Source organism: Papio anubis, chromosome 2, assembly GCF_008728515.1.
Source record: "Papio anubis isolate 15944 chromosome 2, Panubis1.0, whole genome shotgun sequence".
Taxonomy (NCBI): Eukaryota; Metazoa; Chordata; class Mammalia; order Primates; family Cercopithecidae; genus Papio; species Papio anubis.
This window is the reverse complement of record NC_044977.1, coordinates 101,330,483-101,350,391: the sequence shown is the minus strand read 5'-3', so window position 1 is coordinate 101,350,391 and position 19,909 is coordinate 101,330,483. Positions and strand designations below refer to the sequence as shown.

Genomic DNA, 19,909 nt, shown 5'->3' with positions numbered 1-19,909 from the left:
CAGTGATTTTCTTCACAGAAAGAGAAAAAACAATGCTAAAATTTATATGGAACCACAAAAGATGTCAAATAGCCAAAGCAATCCTGAACAAAAAGAACAAAGCTGGAAGCATCACACTATCTGACTTTAAAATACACAACAACACTGTATCAGCAAGATGCTGGCTAAAAACAGATGCATAGGCCAACGGAAAAGAATGGAGAATCCAGATATAAAGCCACACACTTACAGCCAACTCATTTTTGACAAAGGCACCAAAAACATACAATGGGAAAAGGACAGTCTCTTCAATAAATGGTGCTGGGAAAACTGAATGTGCAGAAGAATGAAACTGGACCCTTATCTCTTACCATATACTGAAATCAACTCCAGATGGATTGAAAACTTAAATGTAAGACCTGAAATTATAAACCCACTACAGGGAAATATAAGAGAAACACTTGAGGACAGTTGTGTAGGCAGAGATTTTACAGTTAAGACCTCAAAAGCACCGCCAACAAAAACAAAAACAGATAAATGGAACTATATTAAACTAAAAAGTTTCTGCGCAGCAAAGGAAACAATCAACAAACGGAAGGGACAACCCACAGAATGGGAGAAAATATATGTGAACTATCCCTCAGACAAGGAATTAATAACCAAAATATATAACAAGCTCAAACAACTTAATAGGAAAAAAGCAAATAATTACATTTTAAAATGGGCAATAATCCTAGCACTTTGGGATTCTGAAGCAGAGGGATCATTTGTGCCCAGAATTTCAAGGTTACGGTGAACTATGATCATGCCACTGCCCTCAAGCCTGGGCACCAGAGTGAGACCCCATCTCTAAAAAAAAGGGGAGGAAGGCAAAAGATCTGAATAGACATTTCTCAAAAGAAGACATACAAATGGCCAAGAGGTATAGTTTTAAAATGCTGAGCATCACTAATCATGAGAGATTTGCAAATCAAAACTGCAATGAGGCTGGGCCCAGTGGCTCATGTCTGTAATCCCAGCAGTTTAGGAGGCCAAGGCAGGCGGACCACTTGAGGTTATGAGTTTAAGACCAGCCTGGCCAACATGGCGAAAGCCAGTCTCTACTAAAAATACAGAAAATACCCGGGCATGGTGGCATTCACCTGTAATCCCAGCTACTAGGGAGGCTGAGGCAGGAGAATCACTTGAATTCAGGAGGCAGAAGTTGCAGTGAGTTGAGATCACATCACTGTACTCCAGCCTTAGCAGCAGAGCAAGACTTCGGCTCAAAAAAAAAAAAAAAAAAGACAAAAAAAAAACCGTACAGTGAGATATCATCTCACCACAGTTAAAATGGCTTTTATCAAAAAGAAAGGAGCTTTTTCACACCGGATCTGCCACCAGAACACAGGTGTCATGAAAACTACCCCTAAAAGCAAAAATGGAAAAGGAGAAGACTCATATCAACATTGTTGTCATTGGACACGTAGATTTGGGCAACTCCACCACTACTGGTCATCTGATCTACAAATGTGGTGGCATCGACAAAAGAACCATTGAAAAATTTGAGAAGGAGGCTGCTGAGATGGAAAAGGCTCCGTCAAGTATGCTCGGTTCTTGGATAAGCTGAAAGCCGAGCGTGAACATGGTATCACTATTGATATCTCCTTGTGGAAATTTGATACAAGCAAGTAATATGTGACTATCATTGATGCCCCAGGACACAGAGACTTCATCAAAAACTTGATTACAGGGATGTCTCAGGCTGATTGTGCTGTCCTGATTGTTACTGCTGATGTTGGTGAATTTGAAACTGGTATCTCCAAGAACTGGCAGACCCAAGAGCCTGCCCTTCTGTCTTACACACTGGGTGTGAAACAATTAATTGTTGGTGTTAACAAAATGGATTCCACCGAGCCACCCTACAGCCAGAAGAGATATGAGAAATCATTAAGGAAGTCAGCACTTACATTAAGAAAATTGGCTACACCCCTGACACAGTAACATTTGTGCCAATTTCTAATTGGAATAGTGACAACATGCTGGAGCCAAGTAATAACATGCCTTAGTTCAAGAGATGGAAAGTCACCCAGAAGGATGGCAATGCCAGTGGAACCACGCTGCTTGAGGTTCTGGACTGCATCCTACCACCAACTCATCCAACTGACAAGCCCTCGTGCCTGCCCCTCCAGGATGTCCACAAAATTGGTGGTATTGGTACTGTTCCTGTTGGCCGAGTGGAGACTGGTGTTCTCAAACCTGGTATGGTGATCACTTTGCTCCAGTCAACGTTACAACAGAAATAAAATCTGTCAAAATGCACCATGAAGCTTTGAGTGAAGCTCTTCCTGGGCACAACGTGGGCTTCAATGCCAAGAATGTGTCTGTCAAGGATGTTCATCATGGCAACGTTGCTGGTGACAGCAAAAACGACCCACCAATGGAAGCAGCTGGCTTCACTGCTGAGGTGATTATCCTAAACCATCCAGGCCAAGTCAGCGCTGGCTATACCCCTGTGCTGGATTGCCACATGGCCCACATTGCATGCAAGATTGCTGAGCTGAAGGAAAAGATTGATCGCTGTTCTGGTAAAAAGCCAGAAGATGGCCCTAAATTCTTGAAGTCTGATGATGCTGCCATCATTGATATGGCTCCTGGCAAGCCCATGTGTGTCAAGAGCTTCTCAGACTAAACACCTCTGGGTCGCTTTGCTGTTCGTGATGTGAGACAGACAGTTGCCGTGGGTGTCATCAAAGCAGTGGACAAGAAGGCTGCTGGAACTGGCAAGGTCACCAAGTTGCCCAGAAAGCTCAGAAGGGTAAGTGAATATTATCCCTAATACCTGCCACCCGGTCTTAATCAGTGGTGGAAGAATGGTCTCAGAACTGTTTGTTTCAATTGGCTATTTAAGTTTAGCACTAAGAGACTGGTTAATGACAATAATGCATCATAAAACCTTCAGACAGAAAGGAGAATGTTGTGTGGACCACTTTGATTTTCTTTTTTGTGTGTGGCAGTTTTAAATTATTAGTTTTTAAAATCAGTACTTTTTAATGGAAACAACTTGACCAAAAATCCGTCACAGAATTTTGAGACTCATTAAAAGGTTTAATGAGGAAAAAAAAAAAAAAAAAAAGGAAGGAAGTAACAGATATTGGCATGGATGTGGAGAAAGAGGAACCCTCATACACTGTTGATGGGAAGATAAATTAGTAGAGCATTATGGAAAACTTTGTGGAGTTTCCTCAAAAAAACTAAAAAATAGACCAGGCATGGTGGCTCATGCCTGTAATCCCAGAACTTTGGGAGGCCGAGGCAGGTGGATCATCTGAGGTCAGGAGTTCAAGACCAGCCTGGCCAGCATGGTGAAACCCTGTCTCTACAAAAACTACAAAAAATTGGCTGGGCATTGTGGCAGGTGCCTGTAATCCCAGCTACTTGGGAGGCTGAGGCATGAGAATCACTTGAACCCAGCATGTGGATATTGCAGTGAGTCGAGATGGCACCATTGCACTCCATCCTGGGTGACAGAGCAAGACTCCATCTCAAAAAAGAAAAAGTAAAACAAAAACAAAAACATAGAACTACCATATGATCCAGCAATTTCACTATTGGGTATATAGCCAAAAGAAAGGAAATCAACACATCAAAGAGGTATCTGCATTCCCATGTTTATTGCAGCACCTTTCACAACAGTCAAAATATGGAATTGATCTAAGTGCTCCTTAGTGGAAAATATATATATACACACACACACACACACACACACACAATGAATCATTATTCAGCTATTAAAAAAAATGAAATCCTGTCATTTGCATCAACATGTTAAGTAAAATAAGCCAAGCACAGAAAGACATATATCACATATTCTCACTCACATGTGGGAGCTATAAAAGTGGATTTTATGCAGATAGAAAGTTGGCTGGTGGTTACCAGAGGCTGGGAAAGGTATGGTTACAGGGGGAATGAAGACAGGTTAATTAATGGATACAAATATACAGTTAGATAGAAGTAAGATGGTAGTCAATAGATCAGTGGGCGACTATAGTTAACATTAATCAATTGAACATTTCAAAATAGCTGGAAAACAATAATTTGAATGTTCATAGTAAAAAGAAAAGATAAATATTTAAGATGATAGATATCCAAGGATTCCTACAGGTAGCTGGAAAGAGACCACAGACATTGAGGGAAGCTCACTCAGGATCTGCTCCTCACCCTGTCTCTCTGGCAAAGTAGTAAGTGAGGTGCTGAGCAGAATGAGCTACTTTGTGGTTTCCACTGTGAGCAGCCCTGTCCCTTACTCAGTGGCTTGTCCTGCAGTGGTGATGGCCAAATAGAAGCAGCTGTGGCCCACAGCACTCACAGAGGTAAGGAAAGCTGCAAGTGGATACAGCACCTTCAACTGAAATATCCAGGTTCTCACAATGGGACTGACTAGACAATCAACTTGAACAGCTGAGTCGACTGAACTGTAGATATGGAAGCTGTCCCTGCCCCCTGCCCTGCCTCCACCAAGCTCCCTCCCAGGGAGAGATCAGGTCTTTATAAGCCTGGCTGGAGTAACTGAAGGCTCCCTACAGGAAGGCCCCACCCAGTGAGGAGGACTTGATCGCGGTCTGCTTAAAGAGAATTCTTAAGAATGAAGAAAAGCAGGTTGGGGAAATGGCCCACCCGGGGGGGAGCACAAAGCCAAAGAAACCCCCACCCCCAGCCAAAGGAAGTGGTGAATGATCATGCAACCCTGCCCAGGAAACCATGCTTCTCCCACAGATCTTTGCAACCCACAGATCAGGAGATCCCCTCATGAGCCCATATCTCTAGGGCCTTGGGTCCTATACAGAGAGCTGTGTGGAGTCTTGGCAGAGTAGCCACTCAGGCACTCACAGAGACCCAAGACTTTTACATACTCTAGCCCCCAAATCCCTGGTGAGGCAGCAGATCTGTTCATACATTCCCCTAGGAAGGGGGCTGAATCCAGGGAGCCAAGAAGTATCATTCTGCAGGCCTCTCTTCCACAGCACCTCACAAGTTAAGACACACTGACTTGAAATTCCAGCCAGCCAGGGGCAACAGGCTGAGCCTGCCTGAGATAGGAAGGAGTTTCCCCGGGAAGGGTGGGCACTATTTCTGTAGTGCGGTCAACTCAGTATTCCAGCCTGCCACCTCTGGAGAGTGCAGGTGGTCAGGGCAAGGAGGGGACCCCCTAATGCAGCACATTTGCCTAGCCAGATTGTGCCCAGACTGCCTCTTTAACCAGACACCAATCAAGTCCTCCTCACTGGGTGGGGCCTTCCTATGGGGACTCTGCAGTTACTCCAGCCAGGCTTATAAAGACCTGATCTCTCCCTGGAAGGGAGCTTGACTGGGGCAAGGTAAGGGGCAGGGATGGCTTCCATATCTGCAGTTCAGTCGACTCAGCTGTCCAAGCCTGCCAGCTCTGGAGAGTCTAGGCATCTGGACAAAGAGTACTCCTGCCAACACAGCAAACCTGCTCTACCAAAAAGCAGCCAGACTGCTTCTGTAAGTGTGTCCTGAATTATATTCCCCCTACTGAGTGAGACCTCCCAAAAGGGGTCTCCAAACACCTCCTACAAGAGTGTTCAGGCCAGGGAAAGGTCAGTACTGCTCTGGGATAGAGCTTTCAGAGGAAACAGCAGGCTGGCATCTTTGCTGTTTCACAGACTTCACTGATGATACTTCCAGGTACAGGAAAAGCTGAGGCAACTAGGGTCTGGAGTGGACCCCCAGAAAACCACAGCAGGCCTACGGTTGCTAAGTCAGTGCCCTGTTAAGAGAAAAACAAACAAACGGAAAACTACAACATCAACCAAAAATACCCCACAAAAAGCCCACTCAAAGGTCAGCAACCTCAAAAGTTGCAGGTAGATAAGCCCACAAAGATGACACTGAATCAATAAAACAATTCTGAAAACTCAAAAAGGTGGAGTGCCTCTTCTCCAAATGACTGCAATAACTCTACAGCAAGGGGACAGAACTGGGCAGAGTCTGAGATGGCTGAATTGACAGAAGTAGGCTTCAGAAGATGGGTAATAACAAATTTTACTGAGCTAAAGGAGCATGTTGTAACCAAACGCAAAGAAGCTAAGAATCACAATAAAAAATACAGGAGCTACTAACTAGAATAGCCAGTTTAGAGAGGAAGATAACTGACCTGATGGAGCTGAAAAACACAACATGAGAACTTCACAATGCAATCACAAGTATCAATAGCAGGATAGACCAAGCAGAGAAAAGAATCTCAGAGGTTGAACACTATCTTTCTGAAATAAGACAGACCAACAAGAATGAAGAAAAAATAATAACAAAGGATTAACAAACGATTTGAGAAATATGGGATTATGTAAAAAGACTGAATCTAGGACTGATTGTGGTACCTGAAAGAGACAGGGAGAACAGAACCAAGTTGGAAAATATACTTCAGGACATCATCCAGAAAAACTTCCCCAACCTAGCAAGACAGGCCAACATTCAAATACAGGAAACCCAGAGAACCCAGTAAGATACTCCATGAGAAGATCAACCCTAAGATATATAATCATCAAATTCTTCAAGGTCAAAATAAAGGAAAAAATGTTAAGGGCAGTCAGAGAAAAAGGCCATGTCACCTAAAAATGGAAGCCCATCAGAGTAACAGTGGGCCTCTCAGTGGAAACCCTATAAGCCAGAAGAGATTGGAGGCCAATATTTAACATTCTTTTTTTTTTTTTGAGACGAGTCTCGCTTTGTCACCCAGGCTGGAGTGCAGTGACGCAATCTCGGCTCACTGCAAGCTCTGCCTCCCGGGTTCACGCCATTCTCCTGCCTCAGCCTCCAAGTAGCTGGGACTACAGGCAAGCACCACCATGCCCGGCTAATTTTTTGTATTTTTAGTAGAGATGGGGTTTCACTGTGTTAGCCACGATCGTCTCAATCTCTTGACCTTGTGATCCGCCCACCTCGGCCTCCCAAAGTGCTGGGATTACAGGCATGAGCCACCATGCCCGGCCTAATATTTAACATTCTTAAAGAAAAGAATTACCAACCCAGAATTTAATATCTGGCCATACTAAGCTTCATAAGAGAAGGAAAAATGAGATCCTTTTCAGACAAGCAAATGCTAAGGGAATTTGTCACCACTGGGCCTGCCTTGCAAGAGCTCCTCCTGAAGGAAGCACTAAACATGAAAAGGAAAAACTGTTACCAGCCACTACAAAAACACACTAAAGGACACAGACTAGTGACACTGTGAAGCAACTACATAACTGAAATATGCAAAATAACTGAAATCATAACAGTCTCTCAGACCACAGTGAAATCAAATTAGAACTCAAGATGAAGAAATTCACTCGAAACCACACAACTACATTGAACAACCTGTTCCTGAATGACTACTGGGTAAATAATAAAATTAAGGCAGAAATCCAGAAGTTCTTTGAAACTAATGAGAACCAAGAAACAATGTACTAGAATCACAGGGATGCAGCCAAAGCAGTGTTAAGAGGGAAATTTATAGCACTATAAATAATAAACAAGTCTGTAAAATAACCAGCAGACATCATGATGACAGGATCAAATTCACACATAACAATATTAACCTTAAATGTAAATGGGCTAAATAAATGCCCCATTTAAAAGACACCGAGTGACAAGCTGGCTAAAGAGGAGACCCATTGGTATGCTGTCTTCAAGGGACCCATCTCACATGCAGACGCACATAGGCTCAAAAGAAAGGGGTGGAGGAAAATTTACCAAGCAAATGGAAAACGGAAAAAATCTGGGGCTGTAATCTTAGTTTCTGACAAAACAGACATTAAACCAAAGATCAAAAAAGACAAAGAAGGGCATCACACAATGGTAAAGGGTTTGATTCAACAAGAAGAGATAACTATCCTAAATATATATGCACCCAATACAGGAGCATCCAGATTCAATTCACAAAGCAAGTTCTTAGAGTCCTACAAAGAGATCTTGACTCCCACACAGTAATAGTGGCAAATTTTAACACCTCACTGTCAATATTAGGCAGATAATCAGGACAGAAAACTAACAAAGATATTCAGGACCCGAACTCAGCTCTGGATCAAGTGAACCTGATAAATATCTACAGAACTCTCCACCCCAAAACAACAGAATATACATTCTTCTCATTGCCACGTGGCACTCACTCTAAAATTTATCACATAATCAGAAGTAAAACATTCAGCAAATGCAAAATGACTGAAATCATAACAGTCTCTCAGACCACAGCGAAATCAAATTAGAACTTAAGATCAAGAAATTCACTTGAAACCACACAACTACATTGAACAACCTGTTCCTGAATGACTACTGGGTAAATAATAAAATTAAGGTAGAAATCAAGAAGTTCTTTGAAACTAATGAGAACCAAGAAACAATGTACCAGAATCTCAGGGATGCAGCTAAAGCAGTGTTAAGAGGGAAATTTATAGCACTAAATGCCCACATCAAAAAACTAGAAAGATATCTAATTAACAACCTAACATCACAACTAAAGAACTAGAGAACCAAGAGCAAACAAACCCTAAAGCTAGCAGAAGACAAGAAATAACTAAGATCAGAGCTGAACTGAAGGAAATAGAGACACGAAAAACTCTTCAAAAAAATCAATGAATCCAGGAGGTGTTTTTTAAAAAAATTAATCAAATAGATAGGCTGTTACCTAGACTTATAAAGAAGAAAAGAGAAAATAATCAAATAAACACAATCAGAAACAATAAGGGGGATATTACCACTGACCCCACAGAAATATAAACAAACATGGGAGAATACTATAATCACCTCTATGCACATAAACTAGAAAATCTAGAAGAAACTGATAAACACCCTCCCAAGACTGAATCAGGAAGAAATTGAATCCCTGAATAGATCAATAATGAGTTCTGAAATTGAGGCAATAATAAATAGTCTACCAACCAAAAAAAGCCCAGGACCAGATGAATTCACAGCTGAATTCTACCAGAGGTACAAAGAAGAGCTGGTACCATTTCTACTGAAACTATTTTAAACAATTAAAAAGGAGGCACTCCTTCCTCATTTATGAGGCTAGTGTCATCCTGATATCAAAACCTGGCAGAGATACCATAAAAAAAGAAAACTTCAGGCCAATATCCCTGAAGAACATTGATGCAAAAATCCTCAATAAAATACTGGCAAACCAAATCCAGACATTTATACAGTCAATAAACATATGAAAAAAAAAAAAGCTCAACATCACTGATCATTAGAGAAATGCAAATCAAAACCACATTGAGATACCATCCTATGACAGTCAGAATGGCAATTATTAAAAAGCCAAAAACAACAGATGCTGGTGAGGTTGTAGAGAAACAGAAACACATTTGTACTGTCAGTGGGAGTATAAATTAGTTCAACCATTGTTGAAGACCGTGTGGCAACTCCTCAAATATCTAGAGGTAGAAGTACCATTTGACCCAGCAATCCCTTTACTGGGTATGTACCCAAAAGGAATGTAAATCATTCTATAATAAAGATACATGCATGCATATGTTCACTCCAGCACTATTCCCAATAGCAAAGACATGGAATCAGCCCAAATGCCCATCAATGATAGACTAAGGAAAATTTAGTACAAACACACCATGGAATACTATGCAGCCATAAAAAGGAACAAGATCATGTCTTTTGCAAGGACATGGATGGAGCTGGAAGCTGTTATCTTCAGCAAACTAACACAGGAACAGAAAACCAAATACCACATGTCCTCACTTATAAGTGGGAGCTGAATGATAAGAAGACAAGGACACATGGGGGGAACAACACCTACTAGGGCCCATTGGGGGTGGGAGGTGGGGGAGGGAGAAGATCAGGAAGAATAGCTAATGGACGCTGGGCTTAACACCTAGGTGATGAGATGATCTGTGCAGCAAACCGCCATGGCACACGTTTACCTATGTAACAAACCTGCACATCCTGCACATGTACCCCGAACTTCAAATAAAGTTGAAGAAAAAAAAAGATTATAGATATCCCATCAACCTTGATTCGATTCTGTGAATGTATCAAATTATCGCACATACTCCAAAAATATGTACATCTATTATGTATCAATAAAACAAATACTGAGTTGAAACGATGAGAGTAGGAGGAATATGTGGAAAGGAAGAAAGGAACACTCACATTTTTAGACACCTACTGTGAGCTAGGCACCTATTCAGCATTTTCTCACTTAATCTTGAAAGAATCTTTCCAGATTATTATTGTTAACCCAGGAGGCTGTCAAATTAGAAATGAATCTGCGCCTCAAAAGTTAACAAAACCAGTAACTTATAGAAATAATTGAGTTTGCAGGATGGCAGATAAGAAAAGAAATAATTTGTTGTTAACACTGAAACTCTCTCTGCTTATGAGATAAAGTAACTGACTAACATCAGTTGGAATCAATATGGCCAGTGCAAGTCTATGCAGAACCAGCTTGCTAACATCACCAGCCTGAATTTACATGACATGTTTCATACTAACTCCCCTCGAATTTTCACATGTGATCCACGAGGTATCATGAAGAGACAACTGCGCATGCCCAGAGACTTTTCAGCCCTCCACTTTTCTTCCACCAATCACCTAATCTCAAAATCCACCCCCTGAACCTTTTCTAATAAAAATACTGCTTTGAAGCCAGCACAGAGAGACAGATTTGAGCCTCACACTCCTGTCACCTTGCGAGTTAACTTCCAATAAGAAGGCTTTCTTCTCTCAAAATCTGGTATCATAGTATTGGCTTGTAGTGCATTGGGCAGCAAGCTCCCTTTAGCTTGATAACAGAGTCTCAGAGTAGAATGTCTTTCAAATCATCTCTACCCTGCCTCCTGCATCAGCCAGCTAGTCCATGCTTACACATGTCCTCTGCTTTCTCAGCTTTGCTGATCCACTGCCTGGCCTACAGCAGTCCATGCCCTGGAAGATTCAATTCTGAGGGCAGCCAGCCCTGTGAGAGGGCCCACCATACTGGGCACAACAGGATTGGATCAGCTCTGTGGCTGGGGTGAGATTTGAAGAGAGGTCTCCTCCACCTTTTGCCAGACTGCTGCCTGTCAGGACTCTCCTCTCTCTGACCCTAGCAAAGACTATTTGGAATAGCCAACACTTGTGAAGTGGAACATATTGCTGGATCTTGAATCATTCCAAGTTTTCCTTAGGGGACACTGCAAGGGATATATTGGAAGACCTGTCCTGGACCCTGCTCCTTTACTTACAAGCCAGCCTGAACTAACCTCATTGAGGTTAGTCATTGGTAAGATAGGGATGATGAGGATGGTGATGATATGCCATCTCTCCTGTCTATTCTATAGAATGGCCTGATATCCAATCTGTAACCCGCAAAACCCTTTGCACACATACAAAGGTAATTAATAAAATAAACAGCATGTAGCCTTCTACTGGTAGTATAACTTTGGGAAACTTATTTAAACTTTTCTGGGCTTCAGTTTCCTTACATGTAAAATTGGGATAGTAATAATGTATTCCTCTGGTCTATGTGTTCAGGGTTATGAAGTGGTGTTCTAACATTACCTACTATTCACTGGCTAGCAGTACCACTACTTGCCTACAGTAGAACAGAAAGAATTGGAGTTCATTCCTGTGTGTATCTGTGTGTATATATACATGGTATGTTATGAATATGTCTGTCAAAGAAAGGCTAAAAGCACTGGTCCAGATTAAAGGAAACTAAAAAGGCATGATATCTCACTGAAATATTAATATGTAATTCTAAATTGGATTCTGGATTGGGGAGAAAATGCTATGAAGGACAGTTTGAGGACAATTGGTGAAATTCAAATTTGGACTGTATATGAGATCTTATAAGTATTAAAAGAAATAAAGCAGAAACATTTGTAACAGTACCTGGGGTGTAGAAACCACAACAATTAGTCATTACCTACAGGATGTAAGCCCTGTTTTGTTCACTACCATATCCCCAGAACCTAGAGCACATAATATGTGCTTAACTAATATTTTTTGAATGAATGAAGAAACTGGGCTCCTACAAGACAGAGCTAAGAACTAGGGTGAGGTGCCCAGGGCCAACTGCCCTTACACACAGGGACTGATTGTCCTTGTTGGTTCCTAGACATTGTTGGTTACCTTAGTGACCCTTGGCATGGAAAACATTCTAAGATTGATCCAATTATTCCAAGTACCTGGTTAACACAACCAAAATTCCTGGCAGCTCTACACATCGAATGCATTTGTAATTTACTAACTTACGATTGCTTAGTGTTTTGCCTGGCAAGGGAAGTGGGGTGGATTTTGCTGCTGTCCCCTGCTTCTCAGGAGACAAAGACAGGCTCTGCTTGGCTGAGGAAGAACGTCAGGCCAATGCTCATCTAATAGGAGGGAAGCTAGCCTTTGTGAGGAGGTTCAGTAGGCAGATCTCAGCTGGACGTCGTGCTGCAGAGCGGTCTCAGATGGCTGGTGGGGCGCCGACATGCAGCACCCCTTCTCCAAGCTCTGGCTGGCTAGCACCTGCCACCTAGATCAGCCTGGATGCTGGTCCAGCTCATCACTGTGAGTATCCTCATCGCCAGATGCTGGGCAGCCGAGGCTGGTCATAGAGCCCAGAATGAGAGAGCTGATACCTTAGATAGTATTCGATCTGCTGCTCTCCTTTGACAGATGAGGAAACAAAGGCCTGGAAATGCAAGTTGGCCTGCCCAAGGCCACAGCAGATATTGGTAAAATGAAGACTTAGGGCCAAGGCTCCTGATTCTTAGAAGATGCTCATTACACTTGGCTCTGTTAGCCTATTTTGAGGAGTAAGGCTCTCAAACTGAGGCCACCAAGGGCTAAGAGACAGTACCTAGAGGTCCCTTCACTCTTACTGACTCTGTAGCCATCCTCTAGTTTCTCTTGAACATTTCTGATGTGGGAAAGTTGAATTGCCAAACCCTAGTGTGGGTAGAATTGGGGAAAGCAAATCTGAGCAGTAGCACCTGGGGGGAAAGCAGCAGTTACATTTTAATAAGATATTTTCTAGGCCGGGCACAGTGGCTCATGCCTGTAATCCCAGTACTTTGGGAGGCTGAGGCAGGCAGATGACCTGAGGTCAGGAGTTCAAGACCAGCCTGGTTAACACGGTGAAACTCCATCTCTACAAAAATACAAAAATTAGCCGGGCATGATGGCAGGTGTCTGTAATCCCAGCTACTCGGGAGGCTGAAGCTGGAGAATTGCTTGAACTCAGGAGGTGGAGGTTGCAGTGAGCCAAGATCACGCCACTGCGCTCCAGTGTGGGGAACAAGAGCGAGACTCATCCCGTAAAAGAAGAAAAAAGATATTTGGATGGAAAAAAAAAAAGTAGGCACTTAAAAAGGAATTAGGTGAATTTTAAGTGCTATGGCACAACAACCGGATGCCAACCTTTTCATTTCTTTTTTTTGAGACAGTTCTTGTGCTCATCACCAGCTTTGAGGCCCCATCTCAAGCCCACGTGTTTTGGCCTCCTGGGTTCACTTTACTCCTCCTGCCTCCCAGCCCAGTAGTTTGACTACAGGCGCTCTCGCCACCCGCCCCGCTAATTTTTGTATTTTGGTGAGATTTAGCTCAATCAAGAATTTCTAGATTGTCCCTCCTGATCTCGGATCCCACCTGCTCCCACCCAGCTGGATTTGGTAGGGCTGGAGTCACTGCTGTCATGACATGAGTAACTTCATCCCAAAAAAGATTTCAGTCCAGGCTTCGTTAATATAATCATTGCTAAAAAAATTCTTTGGGCTCAAACTGGAGAAGTTTTGTTGATCAGATGAACAAGTGATCTTAATGCTTGCCTGGCAGGTATTGAGCCAGTGGTCCTATCTCATATTTAACTGAGAAACAGTTGTCTCCCTGCAGTTTGCACAGCAATCTGCAGGGAGGGTGGTGTTGCCTCGAATTTACATTCTAGAAACATTTGATATTCTAGAGATGGTTATGATACAGTGAAAGTGGGTGATATTATCAGAAAAAAGTTTTAAGAGACTGACCAAATACCCTACCGTATCCACTTACTAGTTCTACAGAATCCTGTAGAATGGCAATGACCTGGCCGATCATTCTTCACCCTTTAATCCTCATTCTTTGGTGAGCTTGTCTGTTTATGCGGCACTTAAGAAGTTTTTCATGTTTTTCCATCTTCATGCTGTAGGAAGATATGGCAGAGGAATTGTGAGTGCTGATTAATGCACCAGAAAAAGTAGAAACTGTACCAGGAACAGGAAGGACGGATTGGCACCAGTGAATTCAAACAATAACCAGGTAGAAGATAAAAAACAAGGTGTTGTCATATAATGGATTATCCAAAATTCCCAGTGGGGAGGGCTAGCTATCTGGACTCAATCATCTACTCTGTCTCCCAGAAAAGGGAGTCTCTGGTTGAGCCTTCTGATTGTAATAGGAAAGTAAGTAGATAAAATAAACCACATAGTCAAACAAGGTGAACCATCTTAGAAGCAGAACCTGAAGGACCTGGGGAGCAGGAGAGGGAGGCATAGAGGAGCTGGAAGCTGAAAGGAAACAGGCAGGGGAAAGAATGTGACTTTGAATTGTATATTAGCAAGGCTCCTCCTTGACCAGTTTGTAACTTCCCGTGTGCAGAAATCCTTCTAACATGCCAAACTGACCCTTTCATTCTCCTGCTTAAACCTCTTCGCATAAAGCCTACATACTCCTACATGGTTGATGGAGGGCCCCAGGCTCTCCCTCTGGCCTCCTCCCTTCCATTCCTTCCCTCCTACTAGACATTTCCACATTTACAGTTCTAGGAATCTGACATGCTCTCTCTTACCTCTGGGCATTTGTACCTGCTCTGAGAGATGAAAACAGACTCATCTATTAGGTAAATGCTTGAATGAATGAGTCAAATTGGAATACCGGGGACAGTCCACCACCTCTTTTGGACTTATCAGGTCTCAAGCAGTAGCCACCTCCAGTCTGATACAAAGGATTACTCCCTCCTCAATGCCAGCTAGAGCCCCATCATGGTGAGGCTATATAATGAGTTTATGGAGAAGACTGTGGATGGGTCATGGACAAGACTTCCAGGTTGTTGGTGCTCTGTGCAATTCCTTAAAGAAGCAGACCTTGCTAAGATTGCTAAAGCTGTCCCTGGTATGTTGAAACCCCCTACATCAGTAGTGTTTAACTGGGCTTGCAGGGGTGCTCTAAAGAATACAGAACTGTTGGCAAAACTTTGTTTATGCATATGCATTTTCCTCAATGCAATCTGTGCCCCAGTCTATCTCCTATATCTCCTCTGTGGCTTGCATTAGCCTGAAAGTCAGGACCAAGGGAGTCTGGAGATCATGATCTCAGATTCATATGATATTAGCCCAGAAAAGGAACTTGGAGTCACTTAGTTCAAGGCCCTCATCTTACACATGAGAAAGCTGAGGCCTAGAGAGGTGACAATGATTTTTTTGTCAAGATATTGGACAATCATCAGAAACTCCTGACTTTTAGTTCAGTGTTCTCTCCACTTCTATCTGAAGCCACTCCTGGCATCTCCTTATACTTTCCCATCACAGCTGGTCTCCTGTATAGACCAGACAGATAAAGCATAACTGAGAAACTGGAAAGGGGCAGCATCTGGGACTAAGGAACAGTGCCTTCACCCTGGTATGCCCAAGGCCAGTAGCTCAGTGACAATGCCAGTGGGACTATCAGGTAATTTATAGACAACTGAGGCCAGGACCCAGAACCCTGTTGGGGACAGGACACATGTTCCCTCTAGTGGTCAGTTTGAGCGAAGCTTCTGACTGGGTGAAAGAGAGTGGATGGGAAAGAATGGCAGATGATGGAGTGCCACGCATTAAGAGACAAAGGGGCTAGCGGGAAGACTTCTAATTTACATACCTAATCTGTCATTAGAAATCCTGCTTTGAGATTTTTCGTAAAAATGCAGATGTTTGGTAAGTATGTGGAATTAAAAAAAAAAAAAAAAAAACAGACACAGGGTCTTGCTGTGTCACCCAGCCTGGAGTGCAGTCAAGAGTTTGCTGCAGCCTGGAACTCCTGGGTTCAAGAGACTGTCCTGCCTCCACCTTCTGAGTAGCTGGGACTACAGGCTCATTCCACCATACCCGGCTACTATTTTTATTTTTGTAGAGATAAGGTCTTGTTACGTTGCCCAAGCTGGTCTTGAACTCCTGGGCTCAAGAGATCCTCCTGCCTCATCCTCCCAAAATGCTGGGATTACAAGCCTGAGCCACTGAATCTACCCTAAATATTTAATTTTATATATGGGAGGCTTCACTTTTGACCTCTAATGAAGGCCCATAAACTGGCCAGGCACAGTGGCTCACATCTGTAATCCCAGCACTTTGGGAGGCCAAGGCAGGCAATCACCTGAGGTCAGGAGTTCGAGACCAGCCTGGAGAACATGGTGAAACCCCATCTCTAACTAAAAATACAAAAATTAGCTGGGCGTGGTGGCGTGCACCTGTAATCCCAGCTACTCAGGAGGCTGAGGCATGAGAATCGCTTGAGCCCAGGAGGCGGTGGTTGCAGTGAGCTGAGATTACACCATTGTACTCCAGCCTGGGCAATAGCACAAGACTTATCTCAAAACAAACAAACAAGAAAGTTGAGGTGAATACACAGCTAGCAGGTGACAAAGCCAGGATCAAATACAGAATCAGTGCCTGATTCCAAAGTCCACTTTCTTTTTACAGCATTACTCTGCCTCAGTGGTCTCTCAAGGACACACAGAAAAGAGCAGGAGATAGCCTCTACCCTTTAAGGAGGGAAAACAAGGTGTATCTGTCAGGGAAATATGTGTCCTGATTATCTTTCATCTGGATTATGAAAGATAATCTCCTTTACTTAAAGTCAACTGATTATAGAGGTTAACCACATCTACAAAATACCTTCAGAGCAACACCTGGATTATTGTTTAATTGAAAACTGGGCATTATAGCCTAGCCAAGCTGACACATAAAACTGACTGTTACACAAGATGCTTGCTTATAAATAACGTCATTCTGCCAAAGGTAAAGAAAACCTGGCCGGGCGCGACGGCTCATGCCTGGAATCCCAGCACTTTGGGAGGCTGAGGCGGGCGGATCACCTGAGGTCGGGAGTTTGACACCAGCCTGACCAACATGGAGAAACCTTGTCTCTACTAAAAATACAAAATTAGCCGGGCGTGGTGGCACATGCCTGTAATCCCAGCTACTCAGGAGGCCGAGGCAGGAGAATTGCATGAATCTGGCAGGCAGAGGTCGTGGTGAGCTGGGATCACAGCATTGCACTCCAGCCTGGGCAACGAGAGTGAAACTCCATCTCAATAAAAAAGAAAAGAAAACCTTCCACATATGGATAGAGCTATAAGCAAACCACAAGTGGGTCCTGCTCACCCCTGTGGGAAATTCAGATCAATCAGGACCTAGAAGATTTGTGACCAGAAAATATGTGCTTATGTTTATAAACTTTTAGCCAAAATGTTGCCCATTTCCTCATTGTGAAGAAAGGAAGAAAACAAGAAGAGTTTGATTTTTTCCAGAAGATGGGGAACTGGTTTGTCAAAATATTGACGGAGTGACTTGTGGCTTCCATATGACAAAACACAAAACACCACACCACCTGGGCACGCACAATGGCTCCTCTCCCTTCCACTGGCCCTGACTACTTGGTCCTTGGAGTAGAATGTGAAGACCCCATTCCTGCAGGAACACAGTCCACCCCACAGAGCCACCTGCCCGTCCCTCGGATACCAGCTTGTAAGCCGCCCTAACTTACTGTTCTCTCGCAGACCATCACCCTTGGCTCAGGGGTAAGGTTACAGGCAACATTCACTGGCACAGAAGGAAGAAAAGCGTTTCCTTCTTGTGAAGCCCAAAGCAGTGACAGGATCATCCTCTTTGCAGAAGCTTCCGGGTAAAGCCATTAGAATTCCCTTTTTTCTGCAGTATTCACCCATCCTTGTGATCAGGCAGAGAGTGGCTTCCCCCACTGGTGAAGACAGTGCCCTTGGAGACTCTTAAGGCTTCTCTTTCAGGTTGTATGTGTTTAGGATGGGAGCAGATGTTCAGATAGAGAGGAGCCTCCATTAGTTATAGGACAAAGACCATCATAAGATGCCCATTAGACCTGAGAGGCCAGTACGCATAGAGACTGATGAAGATGGGTGGTGAGGGAGGTTGTGGTAGAGAGAATGCATGGTATCTCCCCTCTCAATCCCCTATTGGTTTCCAAAAGGCAAAGACTGGACTCATTGTTTTGGCATCAGTAGAAGAGAAAATTTAGATATTTCCAGAAGCAGCTTTGGCTCTAGGCAGGTAGAAAGATCTTGCTGAGCTGGTCTGCTGGAAACATGGGGGTGGGGGCAGCGATTTACCTGTGTGCTCTTCACTATTTCAGTCATCTTCTTACAAATGAAGCGACACAGATGCAAGGCGCTGCAAGGCCCACCTCCTCCTGCTCTGACAGGCAGACAGGAAACCAAAGCTGCTATTTGGGCAGCCTCTGTCCCTCCCATTCACCTCCAGCTTCCCATGTGGACCTTAGTCTTTTCCTTCTTGGATGGTAGAAACTCCTCCAGATGTCAAGACTTGCTGTGAATAAAGTTTTAAGAGGAGGTCATGTATCCAAACTGATACATGTGTATTTCTTCCTGGGTAGAGGGTGTCTACAATATCATGTAACCTGATCATACAATACAGAAAACAAGGGCCACTTTGGGTCTTTCAGGGACCAGTGTGTAACTGGGGGAAGTTAGGTCATAAGAGCCAAATCACCTTCCCTTGACTGTAGATAAATCCACTAAGGCTTGCCTTATGCTAATGACCTTGTTTTGAATTAAAGTCACACACAATGTTTTCTTTTTTAAAAAAATTCACTCCAACCTTACCATTAAGTAAGTACTACTCCAAAACCCCCACTCATCTGCCAATGGGTGATGCTTTTTCCCCATGATCATTATATATCTCTGCATCCCCACAAACATCCAGGGGAGGAGATGTGGGAAAAGAAGGGCCTGTGGGCTTTAGAGTTATGAGTAAGCATGGCAGGAGCAGATACAGAGGAGGGAAATCTGCCAGCTACCACCCTTGAAAGCTAGCCCATTTCTTCTGAGCCCATAGCCAAGCAGGCATACCTGGAAGGGTGAGGGAGTGGAGGGCCGGCTTTCACTCTAGATCCCACCTGTGTTCCCACACCCAGAGTGGCCAAGAGCAGTCTCTAAAATACGCCAACCCATGATATCTCAAAAGTAGGAATTCTTGTCTTATGGAATCAGTGAAGCAGGGACTGGTGTCGGGGTGGAATTAGGTCTTCCTTTAAAAAGAAGTTTCAGTGCACAGTTATCAACATCAACATTGCACAAAGAAAATGAGCCTTGCAGTTTAGAACAAAGGGTAGCAAAGTATTCAATCACCAGGCAGGTTTATAATTTTGTTTTGTTTTGTTTTGTTTTTTGAGATGGAGTCTCGCTCTGTCATCCAGGCTGGAGTGCAGTGGTGGACCTCAGCTCACTGAAAGCTCCACCTCCCAGGTTCACGCCATTCTCCTGCCTCAGCCTCCTCAGTAGCTGGGACTACAGGCGCCCGCCACCACATCCGGCTAATTTTTTGTATTTTTAGTAGAGACAGGGTTTCACCGTGTTAGCCAGGATGGTCTCACTCTCCTGACCTCATGATCCGCCCGCCTCGCCTCGGGCTTCCAAAGTGCTGGGATCACGGGCATGAGCCACCGTGCCCGGCCTGTGAATTTTTTTTTTTTTTAAATGTTTATACTTTCCTTAATACTCTCTGGGAATAATCTCCTCTGGGACCCCTTTCTTGCCTGTTCTATGTACCTCAGCAGCACAGGAATGAAGCCTCAAAAAATATTATATTGCTCCCTAAGTCATCAGTTTCTTTTCTGATCTAGTTCTTGGGTAATGAATGAATGTGGAAAGTAGCGAAGGTTGCCATGAAAAGCTTGGACTTTATTCTGC

At 43.5% G+C, this 19,909-nt stretch overlaps 1 long non-coding RNA gene and 1 pseudogene across 1 annotated transcript; both read left to right on the top strand.

The window, feature by feature from the left end:
• The first annotated feature begins 1,290 nt into the window (after positions 1–1,290).
• On the top strand, positions 1,291–2,784 carry LOC101026628 (annotated as a pseudogene).
• Positions 2,785–14,139: 11,355 nt separating this feature from the next.
• On the top strand, positions 14,140–18,559 carry LOC103882124. The gene is made up of 2 exons (XR_004182192.1): positions 14,140–14,232; positions 18,334–18,559. It is a non-coding gene; the product is annotated as an uncharacterized LOC103882124 (long non-coding RNA).
• The last annotated feature ends 1,350 nt before the right edge of the window (positions 18,560–19,909 follow it).